This window comes from Coregonus clupeaformis, unplaced genomic scaffold, assembly GCF_020615455.1.
Source record: "Coregonus clupeaformis isolate EN_2021a unplaced genomic scaffold, ASM2061545v1 scaf0676, whole genome shotgun sequence".
In the NCBI taxonomy this organism is placed as follows: Eukaryota; Metazoa; Chordata; class Actinopteri; order Salmoniformes; family Salmonidae; genus Coregonus; species Coregonus clupeaformis.
This window is the reverse complement of record NW_025534131.1, coordinates 258860-268762: the sequence shown is the minus strand read 5'-3', so window position 1 is coordinate 268762 and position 9903 is coordinate 258860. Positions and strand designations below refer to the sequence as shown.

The following is a 9903-nucleotide window of genomic DNA, read 5'->3' as shown; positions in this document are numbered from 1 at the left end:
CCAGCACCTTCATTTTAAAAATCTGCTGCCCCGTGGCAGAGGATCGAACTCACGACCTTCAGATTATGAGAGACTGACGCGCTACCTACTCTGCGCCAACAAGGTGGCACATACGATGCCAAAAGTCAAGAGACATTTTTTTGATAAAGATCTTCAGATAATGTCACTGAAATGGTATCCACTGTGCCAAAAAGACTTGTATTGTCTGAATATCCAAAGTCCCAGAGAAATGAACATTGATACCTGGTTTTCATCTTCAGCCAGCACCTTCATTTTTAAAAATCTGCTGCCCCGTGTGAGGATCGAACTCACGACCTTCAGATTATGAGACTGACGCTGTTCCTACTGCGCCATCGAGGCACATACATGCCAAAGGTCAAGATAATTTTTTTAAAATAAAGATCTTCAGATAATGTCACTGAAGTGGTATCCGCTGTCCCAAAAATGAAGGTATTGTCTGAATATCCAAAGAAGTAAATATTTATACATGGTTGTCATCTTCAGCAAACTCCTTCATTTTAAGAACTCTGCTGCCCCGTGTGAGGATCGAACTCACGACCTTCAGATTATGAGACGACGCGCTTACCTTCTGCGCCAACGAGGCACAAAATGACCAATAGTCAAGATACAAAAATATTGATAACAATCTTCAGATAATGTCACTGAAGTGGTATCCACTGTGCCAAAAATACCTGTATTGTCTGAATATCCAAAGTCCAAGAGAAATTAACATTGATACCTGGTTTTCATCTTCAGCCAACACCTTCATTTTTAAAACTCTATTGCCCCGTGTGAGGATCGAACTCACAACCTTCAGATTATGAGACTGACGCGCTACCTACTGCGCCAACGAGGCACATACATGCTAAAAGTCAAGAGACATTTTTTTGATAAAGATCTTCAGATAATGTCACTGAAATGGTATCCACTGTGCCAAATAGACCCATATTGTCTGAATATCCAAAGTCAGAAATGAACATTGATACGGGTTTTCATCTTCAGCCAGCACCTTCATTTTTAAAAATCTGCTGCCCCGTGTGAGGATCGAACTCACGACCTTCAGATTATGAGACTGAAGCGCTACCTACGCGCCAACGAGGCCATCATGCCAAAAGTCAAGTTTTGTTTTGATAACAATCTTCAATAATGTCACTGAAGTGGTATCCCGCTGTCCAAAATGAAAGGTATTGTCTGAATATCCAAAAAATAAATATTTATACGTGGTTTGTCATCTTCAGCCAACTCCTTCATTTTAAGAACTCTGCTGCCCCGTGTGAGATCGAACTCACGACCTTCAGATTATGAGACTGACGCGCTACCTACTGGGCGCCAACGAGGCACATAAATCAATTGTCCCAAAGACATGTATTTTGAATATCCAAATCGCAGAGAAATTATCATTTATACCTGGTTTTCATCTTCAGCCAACACCTTCATTTTAAAACTCTGCCCCGTGAAAATCAATACCTCAGATTATGAGACGACGCGCTACTTCTGCGCCAACGCGGTAGATCATGCCAAACGTCAAGAGACATTTTTTTTTATAGAGAATCGAACTCACGACCTTCAGATTATGAGACTGACGCGGTACCTACTGTGCCAACGAGGCACATAATGACCAAAAGTCAAGATACAAAAATATTGATAACAATCTTCAGATAATGTCACTGAAGTGGTATCCGCTGTCCCAAAAATGAAGGTATTGTCTGAATATCCAAAGAAATAAATATTTATACATGGTTGTCATCTTCAGCCAACTCCTTCATTTTAAGAACTCTGCTGCCCGTGTGAGGATCGAACTCACGACCTTCAGATTATGAGACTGACGCAGTACCTACTGCGCCAACGAGGCACATAATGACAAAAAGTCAAGATACAAAAATATTGATAACAATCTTCAGATAATGTCACTGAAGTGCTTTCCACTGTGCCAAAAAAGACCCGTATTGTCTGAATATCCAATGTCCCAGAGAAATGAACATTGATACCTGGTTTTCATCTTGAGCCAGCACCTTCATTTTTAAAATCTCCTGCCCCGTGTGAGGATCGAACTCACGACCTTCAGATTACGAGACTGACGCGGTACCTCCTGCGCCCTAACGAGGCACATAATGACCAAAAGTCAAGATAAAAAAATATTGATAAAAATCTTCAGATAATGTCACTGAAGTGGTATCCGCTGTGCCAAAAAACACCCGTATTGTCTGAATATCCAATGTCCCAGAGAAATGAACATTGATACCTGGTTTTCATCTTCAGCCAGCACCTTCATTTTTAAAAATCTGCTGCCCTGTGAGGATCGAACTCACGACCTTCAGATTATGAGACTGACGCGCTACCTACTGCGCCAACGAGGCAGATACATGCCAAAAGTCAAGAGACATTTTTTTTTATAAAGATCTTCAGATAATGTCACTGAAGTGGTATCTCGCTGTCCCAAAAATGAAGGTATTGTCTGAATATCCAAATAAATAAATATTTATTCATGGTTGTCATCTTCAGCCAACTCCTTCATTTTAAGAACTCTGCTGCCCCGTAGAGGATCGAACTCACGACCTTCAGATTATGAGACTGACGCAGTACCTACTGCGCCAACGAGGCACATAATGACAAAAGTCAAGATACAAAAATATTGATAACAATCTTCAGATAATGTCACTGAAGTGGTATCCACTGTGCCGAAAAGACACTTATTGTCTTAATATCCAAACTCCGAGAGAAATGAACATTGATACCTGGTTTTCATCTTCAGCCAGCACCTTCATTTTTAAAAAATCTGCTGCCCCGTGTGAGGATCGAACTCACGACCTTCAGATTATGAGACTGAAGCGCTACCTACTGCGCCAACGAGGCCCATCAATGCCAAAAGTCAAGAGATTTTGTTTTGATAACAATCTTCAGATAATGTCACTGAAGTGGTATCCGCTGTCCCAAAAATGAAGGTATTGTTCTGAATATCCAAATAAATAAATATTTATACGTGGTTGTCATCTTCAGCCAACTCCTTCATTTTAAGAACTCTGCTGCCCCGGAGGATCGAACTCACGACCTTCAGATTATGAGACTGACGCTGCTACCTACTGCGCCAACGAGGCACATAAATCAATTGTCCCAAAAAGACATGTATTGTCTGAATATCCAAAGTCGCAGAGAAATTATCATTTATACCTGGTTTTCATCTTCAGCCAACACCTTCATTTTTAAAACTCTACTGCCCCGTGTGAGGATCGAACTCACGACCTTCAGATTATGAGACTGACGCGCTACCTACTGCGCCAACGAGGCACATACATGCCAAAAGTCAAGAGACATTTTTTTGATAAAGATCTTCAGATAATGTCACTGAAATGGTATCCACTGTGCCAAAAAAGACCCATATTGTCTGAATATCCAAAGTCCCAGAGAAATGAACATTGATACCTGGTTTTCATCTTCAGCCAGCACCTTCATTTTTAAAAAATCTGCTGCCCGTGTGAGGATCAAACTCACGACCTTCAAATTATGAGACTGACGCGTTCCTACTGCGCCAACGAGGCACATACATGCCAAAGGTCAAGATAATTTTTTAAAAATAAAGATCTTCAGATAATGTCACTGAAGTGGTATCCGCTGTCCCAAAAATGAAGGTATTGTCTGAATATCCAAAGAAATAAATATTTATTCATGGTTGTCATCTTCAGCAAACTCCTTCATTTTAAGAACTCTGCTGCCCCGTGTGAGGATTGAACTCACGACCTTCAGATTATGAGACTGACACGCTACCTTCTGCGCCAACGAGGCACAAAATGACCAATAGTCAAGATAAAAAAATATTGATAACAATCTTCAGATAATGTCACTGAAGTGGTATCCACTGTGCCAAAAAGACCCGTATTGTCTGAATATCCAAAGTCCAAGAGAAATTAACATTGATACCTGGTTTTCATCTTCAGCCAACACCTTCATTTTTAAAACTCTATTGCCCCGTGTGAGGATCGAACTCACGACCTTCAGATTATGAGATGACGCTGCTACCTACTGCGCCAACAAGGCACATACATGCCAAAAAGTCAAGAGACATTTTTTTTGATAAAGATCTTCAGATAATGTCACTGAAATGGTATCCACTGTGCCAAAAAGACCCATATTGTCTGAATATCCAAAGTCCCAGAGAAATGAACATTGATACCTGGTTTTCATCTTCAGCCAGCACCTTCATTTTTAAAAATCTGCTGCCCCGTGTGAGGATCGAACTCACGACCTTCAGATTATGAGACTGACGCGCTACCTACTGCGCCAACGAGGCACATACATGCCAAAGGTCAAGAGATTTTTTTTTAAATAAAGATCTTCAGATAATGTCACTGAAGTGGTATCCACTGTGCCAATAATAACCGTATTGTCTGAATATCCAAAGTCCAAGAGAAATTAACATTGATATCTGGTTTTCATCTTCAGCCAGCACCTTCATTTTTAAAACTCTATTGCACCGTGTGAGGATCGAACTCACGACCTTCAGATTATGAGACTGACGCGATACCTACTGCGCCAACGAGGCACATACATGCCAAAAGTCAAGAGACATTTTTTTTGATAAAGATCTTCAGATAATGTCACTGAAATGGTATCCGCTGTCCCAAAAATGAAGGTATTGTCTGAATATCCAAAGAAATAAATATTTATACATGGTTGTCATCTTCAGCCAACACCTTCATTTTAAGAACTCTGCTGCCCTGTAAGCGGATCGAACTCACGCACCTTTAGATTATGAGACTGACGCGCTACCTTCTGCGCCAACGAGGCAGCGTAAATCAACTGTCCCAAAAGACATGTATTGTCTGAATATCCAAAGTCGCAGAGAAATCATAATTTATACCTGGTTTTCATCTTCAGCCAACACCTTCATTTTAAGAACTCTGCTGCCGTTGTGAGGATCGAACTCACGACCTTCAGATTATGAGACCGACGCCTACCTACTGCGCCAACGTAACACATAATGACCTAAAGTCAAGATACAAAAATATTGATAACAATCTTCAGATAATGTCACTGAAGTGGTATCCACTGTGCCAAATAGACCCGTATTGTCTGAATATCCAAAGTCCCAGAGAAATGAACATTGATCCCTGGTTTTCATCTTCAGCCAGCACCTTCATTTAAAAAAATCTACTGCCCCGTGTGAGGATCCAACTCACGACCTTCAGATTATGAGACTGCCACGCTAACTACTGCGCCAACGAGGCACGTAAATCAACTGTCCCAAAAAGACACGTATTGTCTGAATATCCAAAGTCGCAGAGAAATGAAAATTGAGACCTGGTTTTCATCTTCAGCCAACACCTTCTTTTTTAAAAATCTGCTGCCCGTGTGAGATTCAGAACTCGTGACCTTCAGATTATGAGACTGACGCACTACCTACTGCAACAACGAGGCACATACATGCCAAAGGTGAAGAGAATATTTTTAAATAAAGATCTCAGATAATGTCACTGAAGTGGTATCCGCTGTCCCAAAAATGAAGGTATTGTCTGAATATCCAAAGAAAGAAATATTTATACATGGTTGTCATCTTCAGCCAACACCTTCATTTTTAAAAATCTGCTGCCCCGTGTGAGGATCGAACTCACGACCTTCAGATTATGAGACTGACGCGCTACCTACTGCGCCAACGAGGCACATAAATGCAAAAAGTCAAGAGACATTTTTTTTGATAACGATCTTCAGATAATGTCACTGATGTGGTATCCACTGTGCCAAAAAGACCCGTATTGTCTGAATATCCAAAGTCCCAGAGAAATGAACATTGATACCTGGTTTTCATCTTCAGCCAGCACCTTCATTTTTAAAAATCTGCTGCCCCGTGTGAGGATCGAACTCACGACCTTCAGATTATGAGACTGACGCTGCTACCTACTCCCAACGAGGCACATAAATGCAAAAACTCAAGAGACATTTTTTTTGATAACGATCTTCAGATAATGTCACTGAAGTGGTATCCACTGTGCCAAAAAGACACGTATTGTCTGAATATCCAAAGTCCCAGAGAAATGAACATTGATACCTGGTTTTCATCTTGAGCCAACTCCTTCATTTTAAGAACTCTACAGCCCCGTGTGATGATCGAACTCACGACCTTCAGATTATGAGACTGACGCGCTACCTACTGCGCCAACGAGGCATATACATGCAAAACGTCAAGAGACATTTTTTAAAATAAAGATCTTCAGATAATGTCACTGAAGTGGTATCCGCTGTCCCAAAAATGAAGGTATTGTCTGAATATCCAAAGAAGTAAATATTTACTCATGGTTGTCATCTTCAGCCAACTACTTCATTTTATAAACTCTGCTGCCCCGTGTGAGGATCAAACTCACGACCTTCAGATTATGAGACTGACGCGCTACCTACTGTGCCAACGAGGCACATAAATGCAAAAAGTCAAGAGACATTTTTTTTTATAAAGATCTTCAGATAATGTCACTGAAGTGGTATCCACTGTGCCAAAAAGACACGTATTGTCTGAATATCCAAAGTCCCAGAGAAATGAACATTGATACCTGGTTTTCATCTTCAGCCAGCACCTTCATTTTAAAAATCTACTGCCCCGTGCTGAGGATCGAACTCACGACCTTCAGATTATGAGACTGACGCACTACCTACTGCGCCAACGAGGCACATAAATACGAAACGTCAAGAGACATTTTTTTGATAAAGATCTTCAGATAATGTCACTGAAGTGGTATCCGCTGTCCAAAAATGAAGGTATTGTCTGAATATCCAAAGAAGTAAATATTTACTCATGGTTGTCATCTTCAGCCAACTCCTTCATTTTATGAACTCTGCTGCCCCGCAGTGAGGATCGAACTCACGACCTTCAGATTATGAGACTGACGTCTACCTACTGTGCCAACGAGGCACATAATGACCAAAAGTCAAGATAAAAAAATATTGATAACAATCTTCAGATAATGTCACTGAAGTGGTATCCACTGTGCGAAAAAGACCCGTATTGTCTGAATATCCAAAGTCCCAGAGAAATGAACATTGATAACTGGTTTTCATCTTCAGCCAGCACCTTCATTTTTTAAAATCTGATGCCCCGTGTGAGGATCGAACTCACAACCTTCAGATTATGAGACTGACACGCTACCTACTGCGCCAACGAGGCACATACATGCCAAACGTCAAGAGACATTTTTTTTATAAAGATCTTCATATAATGTCACTGAAGTGGTATCCGCTGTCCCAAAAATGAAGGTATTGTCTGAATATCCAAAGAAGTAAATATTTACTCATGGTTGTCATCTTCAGCCAACTCCTTCATTTTATGAACTCTGCTGCCCCGTGTGAGGATCGAACTCACGACCTTCAGATTATGAGACTGACGCTCTACCTACTGTGCCAACGAGGCACATAATGACCAAAAGTCAAGATAAAAAAATATTGATAACAATCTTCAGATAATGTCACTGAAGTGGTATCCACTGTGCGAAAAAGACCCGTATTGTCTGAATATCCAAAGTCCCAGAGAAATGAACATTGATAACTGGTTTTCATCTTCAGCCAGCACCTTCATTTTTTAAAATCTGATGCCCCGTGTGAGGATCGAACTCACAACCTTCAGATTATGAGACTGACGCGCTACCTACTGCGCCAACGAGGCACATACATGCCAAAGGTCAAGATAAACATTTTTTCGATAAAGATCTTCAGATAATGTCACTGAAGTGGTATCCGCTGTCCCAAAAAATGAAGGTATTGTCTGAATATCCAAAGAAATAAATATTTATACATGGTTGTCATCTTCAGTCAACTCCTTCATTTTAAGAACTCTGCTGCCCCGTGTGAGGATCGAACTCACGACCTTCAGATTATGAGACTGCCACGCTAACTACTGCTCCAACGAGGCACATAACAACCACTATTCAACAGGACAAACTATTGATAAAAATCTTCAGGTTTTGACACTGATGTGGTATCAACTGTCCCAAAAAGACACATATTGTCTGAACATCCAAAGTCCCAGAGAAATTATCATTGATATCTGGTTTTCATCTTCAGCCAAGTCCTTCATTTTAAGAACTCTGCTGCCCCGTGTGAGGATTGAACTCACGACCTTCAGATTATGAGACTGACGCGCTACCTACTGCGCCAACGAGGCACATACATGCCAAAGGTCAAGATAAACATTTTTCGATAAAGATCTTCAGATAATGTCACTGAAGTGGTATCCGCTGTCCCAAAAATGAAGGTATTGTCTGAATATCCAAAGAAATAAATATTTATACATGGTTGTCATCTTCAGTCAACTCCTTCATTTTAAGAACTCTGCTGCCCCTGGTGAGGATCGAACTCACGACCTTCAGATTATGAGACTGACGCCGCTACCTACTGCGCCAACGAGGCACATACATGCCAAAACATCAAGAGACATTTTTTTGATAAAGATCTTCAGATAATGTCACTGAAATGGTATCCACTGTGCCAAAAATACCCGTATTGTCAGAATATCCAAAAGTCACAGAGAAATGAACATTGATACCTGGTTTTCATCTTCAGCCAGCACCTTCATTTTTAAAAATCTGCTGCCCCGTGTGAGGATCAAACTCACGACCTTCAGATTATGAGACTGACACGCTACCTACTGCGCCAACGAGGCACATAAATGCAAAAAGTCAAGAGACATTTTTTTTGATAACGATCTTCAGATAATGTCACTGAAGTGGTATCCGCTGTCCCAAAAATGAAGGTATTGTCTGAATATGCAAAGAAATAAATATTTATTCATGGTTGTCATCTTAAGCTAACTCCTTCATTTTAAGAACTCTGCTTTCCCGTGTGAGGATCGAACTCACGACCTTCAGATTAGGAGACTGACGCGGCTACCTACTGCGCCAATGAGGCACATAATGTCCAAAGGTCAAGATAAAAAATATTGATAACAATCTTCAGATAATGTCACTGAAGTGGTATCCACTGTGCCAAAAAGACCCATATTGTCTGAATATCCAAAGTCCCAGAGAAATGAACATTGATACCTGGTTTTCATCTTGAGCCAGCACCCCTTCATTTTTAAAAATCTGCTGCCCCGTGGAGGATCGAACTCACGACCTTCAGATTATGAGACTGACGCGCCACCTACTGCGCCAACGAGGCATATTCATGCTGAAGTCAAGAGACATTTTCTTTGATAAAGATCTTCAGATAATGTCACTGAAATGGTATCCACTGTGCCAAAAAAGACCCATATTGTCTGAATATGCAAAGTCCCAGAGAAATGAACATTGATACCTGGTTTTCATCTTCAGCCAGCACCTTCATTTTAAAAAAATCTGCTGCCCCGTGTGAGGATCGAACTCACGACCTTCAGATTATGAGACTGACGCGCTACCTACTGCGCCAACGAGGCACATACATGCCAAAGGTCAAGATAAACATTTTTCGATAAAGATCTTCAGATAATGTCACTGAAGTGGTATCCGCTGTCCCAAAAATGAAGGTATTGTCTGAATATCCAAAGAAATAAATATTTATACATGGTTGTCATCTTCAGTCAACTCCTTCATTTTAAGAACTCTGCTGCCCCGTGTGAGGATCGAACTCACGACCTTCAGATTATGAGACTGCCACGCTAACTACTGCTCCAACGAGGCACATAACAACCACTATTCAACAGGACAAACTATTGATAAAAATCTTCAGGTTATGACACTGATGTGGTATCAACTGTCCCAAAAAGACACATATTGTCTGAATATCCAAAGTCCCAGAGAAATGAACATTGATAACTGGTTTTCATCTTCAGCCAGGCACCTTCATTTTAAAAAATCTGCTGCCCCGTGTGAGGATCGAACTCACGACCTTCAGATTATGAGACTGACGCGCTCACCTACTGCGCCAACGAGGCACATACATGCCAAAGGT

The 9903-nt window shown here is 41.0% G+C and overlaps 11 non-coding genes across 11 annotated transcripts; all 11 read right to left on the bottom strand.

Annotated features, from left to right (window-relative positions):
* Positions 1–783: 783 nt before the first annotated feature.
* Positions 784–856, bottom strand: trnam-cau. Its single transcript has one exon. It is a non-coding gene; the product is annotated as a tRNA-Met (tRNA).
* Positions 857–2031: 1175 nt separating this feature from the next.
* trnat-cgu lies at positions 2032–2106 on the bottom strand. Its single transcript has one exon. It is a non-coding gene; the product is annotated as a tRNA-Thr (tRNA).
* Positions 2107–2780: 674 nt separating this feature from the next.
* On the bottom strand, positions 2781–2853 carry trnam-cau. The gene has a single exon. It is a non-coding gene; the product is annotated as a tRNA-Met (tRNA).
* A 359-nt stretch (positions 2854–3212) lies between these two features.
* Positions 3213–3285, bottom strand: trnam-cau. The gene has a single exon. It is a non-coding gene; the product is annotated as a tRNA-Met (tRNA).
* A 927-nt stretch (positions 3286–4212) lies between these two features.
* On the bottom strand, positions 4213–4285 carry trnam-cau. Its single transcript has one exon. It is a non-coding gene; the product is annotated as a tRNA-Met (tRNA).
* A 1296-nt stretch (positions 4286–5581) lies between these two features.
* trnam-cau lies at positions 5582–5654 on the bottom strand. The gene has a single exon. It is a non-coding gene; the product is annotated as a tRNA-Met (tRNA).
* A 1915-nt stretch (positions 5655–7569) lies between these two features.
* On the bottom strand, positions 7570–7642 carry trnam-cau. The gene has a single exon. It is a non-coding gene; the product is annotated as a tRNA-Met (tRNA).
* A 425-nt stretch (positions 7643–8067) lies between these two features.
* On the bottom strand, positions 8068–8140 carry trnam-cau. Its single transcript has one exon. It is a non-coding gene; the product is annotated as a tRNA-Met (tRNA).
* Positions 8141–8806: 666 nt separating this feature from the next.
* trnar-ccu lies at positions 8807–8883 on the bottom strand. Its single transcript has one exon. It is a non-coding gene; the product is annotated as a tRNA-Arg (tRNA).
* A 432-nt stretch (positions 8884–9315) lies between these two features.
* trnam-cau lies at positions 9316–9388 on the bottom strand. Its single transcript has one exon. It is a non-coding gene; the product is annotated as a tRNA-Met (tRNA).
* Positions 9389–9812: 424 nt separating this feature from the next.
* On the bottom strand, positions 9813–9886 carry trnam-cau. Its single transcript has one exon. It is a non-coding gene; the product is annotated as a tRNA-Met (tRNA).
* Positions 9887–9903: the final 17 nt, after the last annotated feature.